We start from the raw sequence: 17,745 nt of genomic DNA on the forward strand, positions 1-17,745 counted from the left end.
AGCCTGCCTTGATTGCTCCATGTACTACGGGTTGCAGCTGCTGTTGAAACAGCTGATTGTGCTGATAAGTGGACCAAACAACAACTAACTTCCTACATGCTTTTTTCTTCTCTTTTTTTCCATGTACCTCTCATCTTACACAGTATCTTTGGCTCTACACCTTCCCTTTAAAACAAATTATCCTCCCTAAAAAACATCCATGAGTTAGATCAATAACTTTGGTTAATTAAAAAAATCAAGCTTGTGTTCTTAGGATATGATTCACATAGAACATTTTCTTTCTATCCCAATGTTCTTGCCAGAATAGGATTTCAAGAACACCAGTTAAAACTGATAACTTTTGTGATTATTCAGAGCAGGAAATTAAAGTAAATACCAACTTTATAAATATTGATCCGTTGACAGTTGAAAGTCAGAAATTTTGAACTCTTTGAACTTCCAGTTGGACAAAAACAAATCCAATGGTGAATCCCAAAACAGACTAACAAAAAAAGTTTAAATAGTGGCTATAAAATATAACAGACAGAGTGTGACTGCCAGTTTTTGTTGTTGTTGTTTTACAGTACTATGCTTTAATGACCCCTGAGCAATCTCTGCTCTGCAGTTTCAAACCTCATGTTTACCACAAGAGAAAAAAGTGGAAAAAATGTAATTAGGACATACAGTAGTCTTTCAAAACTGCTGTAAATGCAGAAAATACCTCCATTTATTTTTTCCTCTTAGGCTATATGAAAGGAAATGTGTGTTACAGCCATTTAATTAACATTATACCGCATTCTTCAGCTGACTGTAAGCTCATAGCGAGGTATGAGCAGATATGGGTCTTGGCTGATATTGAGATTTTCTTTTACAAGCATTAAAACTGCATGTAAGGCATGTCTTGGGGGTTGTCACTATGCCAACAAACACAAACTAAAACATCAAAAGAGAGAGAAAGAGAGAGAGGGACGCTTACAAAGCTTGCTTTTTATTACTCGGTACCCCTCTGTCTCCCAGGGAGCACATATTTAATTACAGACGTGACAAGGAAGACATGAGGGAGTTCAAATGCAACAAATCCATCATCCCCCCCCTCCCAGCACCACCAACACCACCGCCACCACGCCATCCGCCCCGAGTAGAAATCGCAATCTCACCACACAGCATGCTGTACAGATTAGCTCCGGGTTGGAAATTACAGAACATCTCCTAGCCTCAGTGGAACTCTCTGCAGGAGCTTGCCAATGTTCAGGACCAGCTTCCTGATGGCTAATGAGTCCCCCATTTCCCTTTCAAGCTGGCTAAATAGACCTTTCTTTCCAAAGTTGTTTCTAGCTTATCATACAGACGGACGTTTATTTTGGTTTCTACTGAGCATGGCAAATGTGATGTTATAAATAGATTTTCTTCTCATTCAACTATTTTCCCATATGGCTGAAGGCCAAAGTCTTATTGTACCTTTTGTATTCGCACTTGAAAAATGTATCCCTAGGCACTTTACAGGCAGCAGTGCATTTGACACCAGTGTAACACAAGAAATGCTTACCTTGTTAAACTTTGCTTAATGGAGGTGCCTCAGGGATCCATCTGTACCCCTGCTCCCTTTTACCCCATCGCGACACCATTCACGATATGTGATCAGTGGTTGGAGGCATACAAATCATGGGATCCCCTCTTCTTTGTGGGAGGTACAGTGTGCACTGGCCCACAGTCAGCACATTTTAGCTGAGCTTTTCTTTTTCACATTTTTCATAGAGGAATGTAACACTTTCAGAGCTATTATTTTCTGCCTTGACAAACATGAAATCTATGCCTTGGTAATAATAGAACTGCAGAAGTCATTATAAAAAGGTGGCTGAATGTACAGTAAGAGATTTACACACTTCTCCTGGGACAGCCTCAGGCTTTCATGTGAGTGTGATACACAGCTCTCACATGGCCACAAAGGATAACATACTTACTATACAGAGATGCATGCTTCACATCTGAATAAACAGATAATGGGTTCATAATTTCTAAAGCATCTCTCTAACCATGTAAAGTATGTAAAGTGTTTTCAGCCTCCTTAAAGCTGTAAACAAACATTATTGCATTAACACCCATCTGCACAGTTTTAGCCTCTTTAATTTAATTTTTGAGATTTTCACTGATCTACTAAATTTGGGTTTCTCAGCTGCTTTCCTGAAACATCTGTTTTCTGCAAAAAGCTGAAAATCTTATCGTCTTAAAATCTCATTGTACACTGTGTGGTTGTGAAGACATTGGAACATTTAACTATTAAAGAACCAAGTGTTTCCTTAGGGGTTGGTGGTGGTGACCAAACCAGAGATACAAGGTGATGGGTATTCGCAGAATGGGCATTAGTAGTTGATATTAATTGAATAAGGTCACTTTCCCAGTTCAGAATGCAGAGCTCACAATAAGTGAAATTAAGTCTCACGGTTTAGCATTCTTATAAAAGGTACAGGTTTTATTCAGAGGGTTTAACAGAAGTTTTCTGTTAACTGTGTTGTCGTTTTTCTATATAAAGCCTCCAATTGTCAGAGACACAAATTAATTGGACAAACATACATTTTAAATGAAATGGATGAAAGTCGTTTGTGGTCAATGAATGTTGAGAACCCATGAATATCACCAAATGCTCCGTTTCCTCCCTTGGAATGTTTGGAGCCACCTTCAGTTGCTGTTTATTTCTGGGTCTCTATATAATCCCGTACACCACAGAAATAATCATGCTACTTCTGTTGGCAGTCACATCAGCAGTACTGGCCTGGTTCCATGTCTGTGCCATAACACTGCTTCTACACTGTTGGACCGAAGATGACCGATGTGCTTCAGATCATGAGCTTTTTCCTCCATCATCATGGTTTTCTCTTTTTCTCTTCCCATCATTCTGATACAATTTTACTTTGTTACAAATTAACAGATTTTAAGGCTCTTTTAAATATTTTATGGCAAACCCTAACCTTCCTGTTTTTGAGTATAACCAGTGGTTTGTAAATCCTCTGTATTTCCATTGATGACAGTCATAAACCTCCTCAAGAGTTTTCTTGACTTGCCTAGATGCTGTGAAGAGTTTTTCATAACCAAGGAAACAATCTGTGATCATCCACTTTATGACATTACCGTACAAAAACGCACCATCTTGTTGATTTTATCAGTTGTAAAGTTTTTCTTCATTCTGATGGGTTGTTTTGTTTTTTCAGCCTAACAGTGGCCTCCTCCACTTGCAACATCTCTTTGGACATCATATTGAGTTTTCCAGTGAAAATTAGTTCCACACATTTGAAACTACTTGTTAGTCAGTTGTCTATTTACCTTTGAGCCTCTGAAAATGGGGCCTGTATATAAAAATGGCTTTGATTCCTAAGCAGTTGTGAGCCAGAGCTTGGGAAATACCCCACACGTCTCTTTGGAGCTAAAAAAGAGGTCATTTATCAGGTTGTGAATGATCTCAGTGGAAAATTGCAAAACAAATGGACATGTTGAGAAATTCCAGACTCACAGGGTTCCAACTTCATCTGTCCCAGTGTGTGGTGAGTTCATTATTCTACTTGTGCACTTTAGTATCTCTCCTGCCTGGAATACGGTGCTAAGACATGCTAAGAAGTATTGTCTGAACTTTTTTAATTTCTTCATAACCACAACAATTGTTGTAATTATGCATATTTGTGTATCCTTTTTGGTGACCCAATGTGAAAATGTATTAATTATATATGAGCTTTTCTCTTGCAGCACTCTTTTAAATGTAAATTCACTTCATTGGGTTTCCTGCTGTGCACCTTAGTTTATAACCTCTGTTTTGTAGACTTGATGTGTTTATGCAATTTTAAGTGTGCACATCAATTACCTTTTTTTTCTAATTAAACAGACAAAGTGAGGCAAGCAACACGTCCCCCTTTTGAAGTTTGTTGCTCATCCAGACATTACGCTCGGCGTATTGGAATTAGAGTCTCTAGGTGAAAAGAAACACATGGATCTTGTAGAGGATAATCTTAATCTGATCATCTGGATCCAGGAAGTAAAGCCAGTGAGTACATTTTTAAACCTGCATTTTTGCTTTCTTTCATGGGAAGCAGTAGTTGTAAAAAATAATGAAATAAGTAAAGCCACAGCATAAAAATGTCTGGATCCCTGACTTCAGAAAACAATTGCTATTTCAGTCTTTAATACAACATAATGCTCATTTTAAAAGAGTGATTTGTTGCTATGGGGATATCATAGCGTTCACTGTCCTCAGTTTCTCAGTCAGATCTCCAACTTGATCATTGCATTTGGTTTAAAAAAGCATAAAAAACAACAAGGTAATTTGCAAATTTGAGGCTTCAAAATGAGTCCATAAAGCAAAGGGTAATGGCATTGTGGCCACATCCATACAGTCTGTGTTACTAACTAACATGTTCCCCTCTGGTTTATGGATTTAATCCTGTTTTCCCTCATTATTTTCTTTTAATGGACCACAACATCTTTGTAATCAACTCCAGCAGCAACATGTTTTATTATGATTTTTATTCACATATAGACAAAATTGTAACATTGGCTGAGGTAATGTTCATTATTTTATATGCTGTCGGGTAGTTTTCTTTTCCATTCAAAGATGATTAAGTTCTGTATACTGTTCCTATTCTTCAAAGGTTAAAAACACAAATCAGAATTATGAAAGTAAAATCCAAACACGACTTAAACTCATGCACAGTATCACTACTGACAGCACATTCTTGTGTAACAATTAGTGTTTGATGATGTAACAGTAGGAAAAGGTTTAGCTGTAATCCTCATGTAAGCTTCTATGATGCAATCGAGTCATCAAGTCTAGTGTTAAAATCTAATTAGCGAAATTGCTTTTGTGCCTTACAGTCTGGATACTTTCATAATAAAACTCCTTTTAGTATGTAAGCCCAGTGCAACAGTGTTATCTGAAATCTAGATCACATACTAGTCATTGATTCTTGCTGGGCAGCGGGGATAATTCAAATATGAGCTCAGATGACAAAGCAATCGGGCCAGACTCAAGTGAATTACCTGAGCATTTGGAAGGATTATCAACTAGTGCTAAACCCAAGATGCCACCAGTCTGTGAACAAACCTACTGTGCCACTCATTAAGCCAACACTATAAACCTTTCTAAGTATGGTTTCCTGCAACTAACATATTTCCATGGCTTCAGAAAACGGCACCCTGCTGAGGAGATACAAAGTACCGTCATTTCAGGTTTTGAATTGTGACAAGGGAGCGATTTCTTGTACTGTGAGGTATATCTTTAACACCCCAGAAAATTAGTAGAAAGATTAAAAACAGCAAGAAGTGGAAAACGTGGCAGTATTTATATTTGGTAATTCAGACAGGATGAACACACAGTGAGGTGATAAATGAGAATAGTGGACATGGGATGTTCTGATGTAGCAAACAGATTACTATGTTTACCGTATGGCTCAGTGTTACCCTATGCTGAACTTTTCATGAAATAGTGACTTAAAATTATGTGTACATAGACATAAATCTTCATTTTTTGTTAGTCAATGAGATTTTGAAACCAACATTTAGGAAATTTTGCATTTCATTTCATTTTTTCAACGTGGAAGTTACGTTCAAGTTTTATGCTGTTTTAACAGGTCTATGAAGAAGCACTTCTGCTCACTAACATGACCAAACTTCTACACAAGAATTAAAATGTTACTGCTCATAACAATGAGACTGTGCTGGCATCAGAAAATCAGGAAAGCTATACTCTCTATATAAACATCTATAAGATGTTTTTAAAAATGCTTTATAGCAGTTATAGATTGAGCTCAAATCTTAGCAAGAAGCACAAATAGATACTAATTATTACTTTACATTATTATAGATTTGGGGATTTTAATCCTGGAACTTTCAAACTGGGAAAAAATGTTTCTGCAGAAATTAGAAATGTCTTTACTTCAAAGATTTTCTGGCAAACTTTATCACAAAGGAAAATCGGGGTTTGGTTTTACAGATACCAGTGGAGAGTTTTGATGGAGGAAAAACAGTAGTTTGCTAAATGTATACATGACAATTTTATCCTTTATCTGTATCTTTATTCAGTTCATTTATATTACAAGAAATTAAATGATAAAAACAAATGACAAACTGAAAAGGTGTAGGTTGAAGCTATAGCTTATGCAACATTCAGTTCAATTCAATTTTATCTATACAGCGCCAAATCACAACATCAGTCGCCTCAAGGAGCCTTATATTGTAAGATAGACCCCACAATAATACATACAGAGAAAAAACCCAACAATGATATGACCCTTATGGGTAAGCACTTTGGCGACAGTGGGAAGGAAAAACTCCCTTTTAACGGGAAGAAGCCTCCGGCAGAACCAGGCTCAGAGAGGGGCGGGGCCATCTGCCATGAGCAGTTGTTGTGAGACAGGATAAAAGACATGCTGTGGAAGAGAGCCAGAGATTAATAACAAGTATGATTCAGTGCAGAGAGGTCTATTACACATAGTGTGTGAGAAAAGTGACTGAAGAACAAATACTCAATGCATCATGGGAATCCCCCAGCAGCCTAGACCTATTGCAGCATAACTGAGGGAGGATTCGGGGTCATCTACACTGATATAAAAAAAAACCCACAGAAAACATTAAATCAACTGTCTTCACACCTAACATTTATCACAATCCTGGATAGTTATGTCAGTATTCTGGTGAGGTCTTGTTTGCAGATTAGCATTAGCTAGTTTTCCCATCCAGGAGGTGTAGCTTTCCATTGAACAGTGTTTCATAACCATTGACAGGAGCTTCTTTTTAATATCCTAGTAAAGTATGTTGGATAAGCCAACCTGTAAGATTCAGCCAATGATGTGCTTTAAGTGCCAGCTATCCTATACAGCATCATCTTTAATCCTTCACACTTACATTTAATAGTATTTAATAGTATTAAGTGAAGCACACCAACAGACCTTAAACTCTTAACCAAAAAGGGAGCAGCACATTTAAATCTTTGTCATGTTTAAAGTTGTCCTTCAACCATGTTCAGGGCGAATGCAAAATCTCTAACCCAGCACTTCAAAAGGGCGTCCAAAAAAACAGGGCCCAGTGCGAGTGTGAAATGGAATAAGGGGTCTAATGAACAGCAGCACACTCCACTCGCTGTGATTTGTCACTGTCCGCCTCACTCCTCTGCAGCCTCAGTCAGTGTACAGTTTCATATCAGTTTCAAAGGAATCAAGGAGCAGTCGTCTTCATTTTTCTTATCTCCGCTCAGGATCATCTGCACAGCAAAGCAATTTGCAGTGTTGAGGTGGAAAGCCACCTCACTGCATGATCCCCATCTGAACCTATCAAAGGTCAGATTGTTATTTAAATGACTTCAGTTAATTTAAATTGGTTGCTTTGTGTAACCTGCATCTGATAATCTGTGCCTGGAAATACTGCATAATAACAGGCACAGCCAAGGTGGCAAGGTATTTGAAGTTTTAAATAAATCGCACAGATTTTAGCTACAGACTACAGAAGTCAACTAAAATGCATTTGAATTGGTACTTCTCATGGCTTTATGTTGGTTTCAGCATTTAGTCAAATATCAGTGACCCCTCTAGTGTAAAAAATATGTGATAGTTCATTAAGCATATAAATGTCTGATTATCTTGCCAATGTTTGCATTATACACACACATGCAATCTCTTTGTTGTCTTACAAATAACCGAAGCAATTAATGAATGAAATTTATGGCTTCTGTGCCAGTGGTGTGTTATTTTGGCATTCCTATTTGTGGTTTGTGAGATGAAAAGGCAGAGAACTGGCCAATTCCCCTCTGGACTCCCATAAAAATATTCTGGTTTTTCCATATTTCCATTAACATAACTCGGCTATAAACAGGCCTGTGTCCTGAGGAATAAACAGTTTTTAGTTTCCCTTTTTTTTCTTGATGGGGGTGGGGGTTAAAAACTTGCACTGTCTCACTGGAGCTCGGGGGTACTGATCAAAGATGGCTTTTTAATGATGCAGCATTGACCCCTGTAGGTCGGCTGTGGCATTGCATGTAGAATGGCAGATATTCCCTGCAGTATTTATTTTCTTTACATGGTCTTGCTTTATTTGGCTGAGAGGTATCGGCTGTGTAGATTTGTGGCAGATTTTAATTGATACCTGAACGTCTGTATGTTGCTTTTTTTACTATGAATCAAAAACAGAATGCAATAAGACTCTTAAAATCTATCCTGGACATTTGTCTATAATTGTGTACATCAAAATTTTAAAATATAATCATTTTAAGCATCATTGTACATATACTAGTAATCTTGCATTATGGTAATTATAATTTAAAGCAGTGCGGATCTCTAAATCTAAGGAATGAAGTGACACTATCCTGTTTGATTGTGGTATGGTCAAATCCAAACCAATACAAAAACATTAGGCCCAAAAAATGACAGTTGAGATTTTCATTTTACAGTTAGGGACATGAGGTTGTGGACACTAGCTACATTTTTTGCCTCTGTACGCTGCCATACTGCATTTTAAATCAGGCAGTTAGGACTGGCATGGAGACTTTCAGCTTTATTTCAAGGTGTTAGACAAAAGTACTCTATCAACTGTTTAGGTATTGCAGCCATTTTTTACACAGTCTCCCATATTCAGTGCCCCATATGTAATTGGGCTATTGACTAATAAGCAGTTTCTTGGCCAGTTGAGGTCATACTCAATAAAAAATTGAACAAATGAAACATGTGGAGTGGATTCCAACTGCTGTTGAGTGAAAAATTCATTACGAGGTCCAAAGTTACACTAATATGCAAAAACTTTAAGAGTGATGGTGTGCAGATGCTAAATTTAAAATGTACATATAAAAAGCTAAAATCCACTAGAGGTAACACTATATGTAAACCCCAGTAATGTTTCATCTGTCTAACACTAATGATATGAAGAGGAAGTCCAAGTAGTATAGCATTAAATTAGCTCCTGGAAACCAAAGTTACTATTCCTATAGCAGAATACGGATGCAGAATTTAGAATAGGTTGATCTTTTTTATTCATTTTCACCTGACTCATATTGCTGTAAACATATACTTCTCCGTGCCTAATGGCTCAGTCACACTGGAGTAAAATGGCAACCTCCTTGCAACTAGGAAAAAATCGTGGTTGTTTGGTGATTGTATGGCTTTTTTTTCATTCTGCAACCGATTGCAAGTAAGGGTAAATGGACTGGCTCTTATATAACGCTTTTCTACTCTACCTGAGCACTCAAAGCACTCTATACAACTTGCCTCACTCACCTATTCATACCCCTTCATACAAGCGCCTTTTCTCTATGTAGGTGCTTTCCATCTAGCATTCACATACACTCGTGCTGTGATGGATACAAAAGAAAGCAAAAGCAAGGTTGCCAAGCACCTAAATCTACAGGGAGTGCAGAATTATTAGGCAAGTTGTATTTTTGAGGAATAATTTTATTATTGAACAACAACCATGTTCTCAATGAACCCAAAAACTCATTAATATCAAAGCTGAATGTTTTTGGAAGTAGTTTTTAGTTTGTTTTAGTTTTAGCTATTTTAGGGGATATCTGTGTGTGCAGGTGACTATTACTGTGCATAATTATTAGGCAACTTAACAAAAACAAATATATACCCATTTCAATTATTTATTTTTACCAGTGAAACCAATATAACATCTCCACATTCACAAATATACATTTCTGACATTCAAAAACAAAACAAAAACAAATCAGCGACCAATATAGCCACCTTTCTTTTGCAAGGACACTCAAAAGCCTGCCATCCATGGATTCTGTCAGTGTTTTGATCTGTTCACCATCAACATTGCGTGCAGCAGCAACCACAGCCTCCCAGACACTGTTCAGAGAGGTGTACTGTTTTCCCTCCTTGTAAATCTCACATTTGATGATGGACCACAGGTTCTCAATGGGGTTCAGATCAGGTGAACAAGGAGGCCATGTCATTAGTTTTCTTCTTTTATACCCTTTCTTGCCAGCCACGCTGTGGAGTACTTGGACGCGTGTGATGGAGCATTGTCCTGCATGAAAATCATGTTTTTCTTGAAGGATGCAGACTTCTTCCTGTACCACTGCTTGAAGAAGGTGTCTTCCAGAAACTGGCAGTAGGACTGGGAGTTGAGCTTGACTCCATCCTCAACCCGAAAAAGCCCCACAAGCTCATCTTTGATGATACCAGCCCAAACCAGTACTCCACCTCCACCTTGCTGGCGTCTGAGTCGGACTGGAGCTCTCTGCCCTTTACCAATCCAGCCACGGGCCCATCCATCTGGCCCATCAAGACTCACTCTCATTTCATCAGTCCATAAAACCTTAGAAAAATCAGTCTTGAGATATTTCTTGGCCCAGTCTTGACGTTTCAGCTTGTGTGTCTTGTTCAGTGGTGGTCGTCTTTCAGCCTTTCTTACCTTGGCCATGTCTCTGAGTATTGCACACCTTGTGCTTTTGGGCACTCCAGTGATGTTGCAGCTCTGAAATATGGCCAAACTGGTGGCAAGTGGCATCTTGGCAGCTGCACGCTTGACTTTTCTCAGTTCATGGGCAGTTATTTTGCGCCTTGGTTTTTTTCCACACGCTTCTTGCGACCCTGTTGACTATTTTGAATGAAACGCTTGATTGTTCGATGATCACGCTTCAGAAGCTTTGCAATTTTAAGACTGCTGCATCCCTCTGCAAGATATCTCACTATTTTTGACTTTTCTGAGCCTGTCAAGTCCTTCTTTTGACCCATTTTGCCAAAGGAAAGGAGGTTGCCTAATAATTCTGCACACCTGATATAGGGTGTTGATGTCATTAGACCACACCCCTTCTCATTACAGAGATGCACATCACCTAATATGCTTAATTGGTAGTAGGCTTTCGAGCCTATACAGCTTGGAGTAAGACAACATGCATGAAGAGGATGATGTGGACAAAATACTCATTTGCCTAATAATTCTGCACTCCCTGTAGTTAAATCATTTTCCCACAGCAACAACATTTAGAGTTGTTGTTTCACATAATTTAGGTTCTGGTTGGAGTCTGAACATAAGCAATTAATATGAATTTTGATTATGTCACAGGCACCAGCTACTGTTTTTCTAGTATTACCCTAGCTTCAACCACCCCCATGCATTTCCACCAAAGAGATTGGTGGCTTTCCGAAAAAGCTGGCACCAGCTTGGAATTAGGTTGCACCCTTTGACGTCAATGGCTACTGCATGACATTCACAGATTTCATGCTGAGATGCAGTCATTAGATTCTGTCTGCTATGGTTTTCTTCCCACAGAACTTATCCAAACTTCTGTTATTAGATTGGTGCTCAAGAAGCACCAAATCAGATCTGCATCAGTCAAGTACCAACAAAGTGGTTCTAGCTTAGCAGCTAAAGATCTAGTTGATAGAGGCCAAAAACAGAGCTAAAACAGTGTGGATGTTTGACTTGCATTCACCAATTTGCCAGAAACGTAACTAAAATTGAGCCAATATATTGCTCCATAACAACTAGATGCATAAATAAGCTACTGTTTGCCAAGTTTTGTTCACAGTTTGTATTTTTATGACCCCCAAGTGGCAATAAAATTTTTCTCTTATAGGTTAAAAAGACAAAATAAGGCAATATGTAGTTGGCTTCCAGCATAAGGCGCAACTTAAGAGTATGAGTGAAGAGCGAGAGGCAAGTGGACTGGTGGTAGCTTCTTTTGTTTCATGAAAAGACTAACCAAAAGGTGCATTACTGAGGTCTGCCACTGATGCTATGTGATAAAGTTTAGCTCTTAGGTAGGCTGACCATATTTTCATTTCCAAAAAAAGAGGACACTTGGCCCAGTCATGAAGAACTTTAATAATACTGATTGCTTAAAGAAAATTTTAACATATTTAAACGATGCCTTCTATGTGCAGTTAATGAATGGTGAAATAAAAAATGTCATATAGGCTTTTACAAGTCAACAAGTGCAAAAGCGAGGACGGCTGGTCACCCTATCTTAGGTAAATTTCCTATAGTTCTTTAGCACTGTGAAAACCACACATGCAATAAATCTTAATTTTCTTACAAGCTGCATTATTAGGGAGTTAACTGTATTTCTTAAACTCCAGCATATATCATTAACCCACGCTTTCCCCATCTGATTAATCTGGTATGAAAATATTGAAAAAACCTCCTGCATACTTCATCAGTGAGGTACACTGCCGTGTACAGTCCTTCACCCCACAACGAGACATTTTGGTTTATTTGGCAAATGCTGGTGAAAATGACATCTAACTACCCATTTATTTCCTCTTCCTGATATTTCTTCTTGACGAGCAAATAAGGGAGATGGAAAATGGGATGAAGTGAGCATGCGAGGAAACAGCAGGCCCTCACATTAGACTCAGCAACAAGGAGTTAGTGGGAAAACTAGCAGAAAACCAGGACGACAATTTAAAACCCAGAAGCATGTTAAACAACTACAGACATGCAATAGATCCGCTGTCAGCATTAATGCTTGGCCGTTTCACACACTTGTTATTAGAAAAGAAGGCAGTGTTGTTTTGCTGGCTCTGGTTTCCCCGAGGCATACAATAACCTTTTTGTAGCTCGCTTTTTAAGAGCCTATTCAACTCCAGCCCCTGTTGCCTGCGACCGAAAGCAATGATTTGCTTGTTAAAAAAAAAAGTAGTATTTTACTTCCCTCTTCAACCTGGTTTCTCTACATTTCAGCAAGGATGAGACATGACTGACCCTAAGGGCTGCAATCAAGTGTCGGTGAATGAAAAGATGATGATTAGCATTCCATGATCTGTCCTAATTTTTAAATTAACTGGAGTTCAAACTCGATTGCGCTTTTTGCATCAGTTCATCCAGGTCACATCCCGTTTCTGTACCCTTCACAGGAGACACGACGTAGTGCGTGAATGGCTGCTTTGGATTACAGCAGCCCTTCATCTTCTCACTGATGCCTGCGTTTGATCTTTATGACCGGGCTTTGACTTTACAATATGTTGATAGATTTTATGAGAGTAGGCACTGTAGTTGCACTGAGCTTTTTTAAGAGTGAAGGAAACAGCCTTTGAACATCTGAAGTAATCTTATTGAGGGGATTTCACTTTTCTGACATCTGCCTGCCTGAGCTAAATGTTTGGCTAACAACAGTGCCAAGTATAATTTCATTTCACTTTTATTTTATCTTTCTCCCAGACTTATTTTGCATGCAGCTATCTACAAGGCATCAGAAAAAAAAATTAAACACTCCATAAGCGCTCATCATTTTATGTGTAATTATGATCACAAAACGGCAGATGCCAGATTTTTGTAGAATTGAACTAGTAGAACTGGTGATTTGATCCCTGCATGGCTTAACTTGCCCTGCACATGTGCTGATTTCCCCAAGCAGAGCATTGGCCCACAAATAGTTTATAAGGCTCTACTTTATGTTGGAAAACATTCAGGAGAGAACTGCTTACTAAACGGTATAGCTGGTTTTCATTAAGATATGACGAAGAGCGACCTTCATTCATGTGTTGTGTCTTGTCTATTTCTTACCTTTAATGTCACCATAGTACAAATGCTGAGCACAAAGACACAATTTGCTGTTTGACTGAGGGCGCTAAAGGAGATCCTGAAGATTTTTATTTTTTGGAATGCCAATATTTTTCCAAGTCTGATCAATTGTTTGATTCAGCTTTGTCCTGATTGTTTCTCTTTGGAGTCAGTACATTCAGAAAAAATTTACTTAATCCACGCAGACCTTACCACAGAGGTCATTAAATTGGAAAAAACCTGGATAAGCCATATGGAATAATCATCACCTTTCAAATCAATTATGCTTAACCAGTTTTGTTATTTATGGTTTACTTTACTCAAGCATAATTAACATTTCACATATCATTGACTAAAAATTCCAATATTGGAGGAGGGATAGATTTATCTCATATAAGGTAATATATACATATTGCCTTTAATATTCCAGTTGTGATTAAGTGCATAGACCCTGTTCAAAGGCACATTGTAAGCATTGGAAAAACCCTAGGTGGCGAACCCCAGATGTTGGATTCAAACCCAGGACTTTCTTGCTTTAAACTGGACGGATGGATCAATGGATGGATAGATGAAAAATGGTCAGATTTATTAAAACTAGGCACATTTATGTGTTGGTTTTGGATTAAAAAAAAGTATGTAGTTAATTTCTGCTCCCTTTTTTTCCCTTATGGCGCCACCACATCAGATTAATCTGCATATTAGAGCCCAATGCTCCTCCTGACACAACTGTCCCCATTTATGATGACTTGAGACTGACACTTGAGAAGACTAGCTCACTTGTTTTGGTTAAAATATTAATACATACTGCAATTTAACCATGTCTGACAAATTCATGCAAATGTATCTTTCATTCGACCAAAGCATCTGACAGCCACAAGGCAAAAACCTTAAGATAAATAACATAAGCAGATGAGTATGGTGCCATAAAGAAAATTCAGAGAATATGTTCAAAAGAACCCAGTCATATCTTCTTTTTAATCTTAATACGATACGATGGCAGGATACAAAGTTAAGCAGCCAGCTTTAGACAATGTTGAACAGGCCGCTACAGAAGGCACCTCAGCTTTCACTTTGCTACTGTATTTGCATGTGGTTCACTTTAACGTCAAAATTAGGCCTCGGATCAGTGACGGCGCATAAGAAACCCATCAGTCAGTATAAGGGAATCAGCTCAAACATAACAACAACTTGATATTTCTATCAAAAGCATCCTGCAAGCTCCTGGCTTAGCTGGTGTAATCAGGTTAGCTAAACATCTCCCGTGAGGAAGTAATCTACTTTGATGCTGCCCGTCTGCTACCGAAACATTAAATCTCTGTCAGGCTATACAGTCTGAGCAGCAACCGCCAGTCCAGCCCACTCTGTAATTCAATTACATTTGTTGACTCATGTCCTACTTAGCGTCCAGGCAGTCAACGGCCTGATTACGGAAGCCACAAATTGTCAAATACCAAACCTGAATAAACATTTATGTCTCTCAAAACCAGGAGGGTTGTAATTATGCTCTGTAATGTTATTTCAGAGGACATATGAAGTGTGGTGCAAGAGTTCAGCAACAAACTTCATTTCTCAGATCATCTGCATGGAAATTTGAACAGCTGCTGCAGTTCCAATTCTCAGTGAACTCATTGGACCCTGAACTCTTCCCAGAAGCTATAAACATTTAGGAAATAGAACAATATCAATCCCTGCAAACACAGTGTTTGTTTGTAGGATTGGTTACAAAAATTATTTTGTATTTTTTTGAAAGTATCTGGAATAAGCTGGATTTTTTTTCCATTTACTGACGTTTTCTATCATCTATGTCATACAGTTACTGAACATACAGTGTGAACACTGATAGATATCAGAAGTGACTATAAAGCCTTTATATACAGCACAGCACATGTGATGTATGCAAGTTAGCCACAATATTAGAACCACTAACTGAAGTATAGGAAATCATCTAATTACAGTTTATCTGTACAATCCCACCAAAGCTGGAGCGACCAAACCCCAACAAATTAAATGTGGAGCAGAGTATCTTTTTGTGGGATAATATGGGAAATTCCTTATGATGAGAGGTAAACACACAGAAACTATTTAGACAGATCAATCATGCTTTATTCCATTTAAATATTTTTTTCTTAATTGTTCCCTAAATAAATGCAATTAGTATTAATGGAGGTTAGACTTTTTTTTTGACTGTCTTAAGCAATTGTCTTTGTACACTTCTATACTCCCTTTTTCTATAACAGTAATTGTTAAACTGCTAACTGTTACTACTAATGTTAAAGGATTCACTCAGCTTTAACATCACTCTGGGTTCTTGGCTAGCTGTCGGTGCAGATGCTTGCAAAGGGTTGAAGTTGTGTTAGCAGCATAATACAATTGTTTCTGTCCAGGATGCAGTTTGCACTTCACAATCAGGCTCTCATCTTTTTGTGCAATAAAAATAAAGTAACACTAGCGTCTATGTCCCTGCTGTAGACTGTTACACTATTTCCTCCTCTGGCACAAAAACTGGACAAGCTGATTGCAGAGCAAAGGCAAGCGGACTAACTATTCCAAGGGAACTTAATCAGTTCCCGATTCCCATCCGTAGGCCCCACCCCACAACCCATGCCAAAGTCTCCACTTACACAGGTGCTGTTTCCATGCTTGTGAGGCATTTTGGTAGCAACTGGTGTACGTGTTCACAGTAATGGTTGCTTTTAATGTCGAGACTGCTCAATGTATATACATTGGTGGCAATCTTCTTCTGCATACGGGCCACATAAATTGACTGATTTTTATATAGTGCTTTTCTACTTCAACTGAGCACTCAAAAGGCTTTAAATTACATGTCTCATTCATATCATACAAACACTAAGTGCTTTCTAACATCAGAGAACAACTAGGGGTTCAGGATCCTCCCCAGGGATGGTTTAGAATGCAGACAGGAGCAGCCAGGAATCAAACCACCAGCCTTCCAATTAAAAGATGATCTGCTCTGACTTCTGAGCTACAGCCAGTCCCAGTACAGGGAGACATACATGCGAGTTTGGTCTGAAGGGAAATAGACCATAAAAATAAGAAATAAAAATAAGAAATGCAATTTCAATATTTTGCCTCACTTTTTCTGTCAACTCTGCTCCCTCTAACCAGGAAAACACATGGGCTTGTCTCTATGGTGTAACCATGTTACTTTGGTGTGCTGACATTAATGGTTTGGAAAACCACTCTCATGACACAATTCATTCTTAAAAACATCAAAAATTGTGCTCTCCTTCTCTGCAGTTTTCACACTTTGCAAAGCAATCCACTGAGCCAGACAGGATGGCTCACTGGCGCCTTTGGCGAGCTGGTTCTGACCTGTGGGCCGTATGTTTGACACCCACCAGACTGATGGAGCAATTATGGTGTGACTGAATGTAACGTAACATAAACTTACACAGCAAAAACTCTATTTGTGCAGTTTTTATACAAACAGCAACAGCCTGCCTCTTGAATGACCACATTTCCAGTCACATATCTGCCAGTAATTACAAAATAAGTATTAATGTTCTGGTTCATGAATATAAAATAATATGCTGTTCATGTTGTCATTAATTTACTTATTTGTAACCCTTAATTTATCCAAATGCTGTTTAACCATTCTACAATTATTACCAGTCTATAATATTTGAATTGTATTTCTCTAAACACAGAGTCACTGAAGATGGAAAATTTTGCTTTAATATTCTTATTTTTGGAGCATTTTTTAATGTATTTTAAGAACAGGTAAGCCATGGTTTCCACAGTGAATTAATTCAAGTGTTGCAACCATCTTTCTTAAATAAATAAATATTAAAATCAATTTGTGTACTTATTTTATATATTTTTCAGGAGTGGCTTTGTCCTGTATTCACTATAGTGTTACAGTTTGTTCGGAAATACCATAATTTGGCCACTAGATGGAGCGACTCACCTATGACTTGGACGCTCGCTGTACCTTACATTATATGCAAATATTTCACTTGATCGTATGATTCAGTGAAGAAAAAAAACTTACTAATAAAGCTCTAATAAACTCTTAATTATAACATCTTTCGAAAGAATGCGGTCTTAATATATATAATATAAATAAGTATTATTTTTTGTATGTTAATAGTTATTCTTATATATCACTCTGCAGTTCAAATGCAATATGTGATTTAATAATGATTCATCTGAGTTGTCATTTTAATTCAAGCATTTACTTCCAAAGCAACTTGTGAAGTTTCGACATTTCTTTAAGTTCGTGCAGACTGTATTGTGTTTTGTGCACCATCTTTATATTTGAAA

The sequence above is a fragment of the Oreochromis aureus genome, linkage group 2 (genome assembly GCF_013358895.1).
Source record: "Oreochromis aureus strain Israel breed Guangdong linkage group 2, ZZ_aureus, whole genome shotgun sequence".
NCBI lineage: Eukaryota > Metazoa > Chordata > Actinopteri > Cichliformes > Cichlidae > Oreochromis > Oreochromis aureus.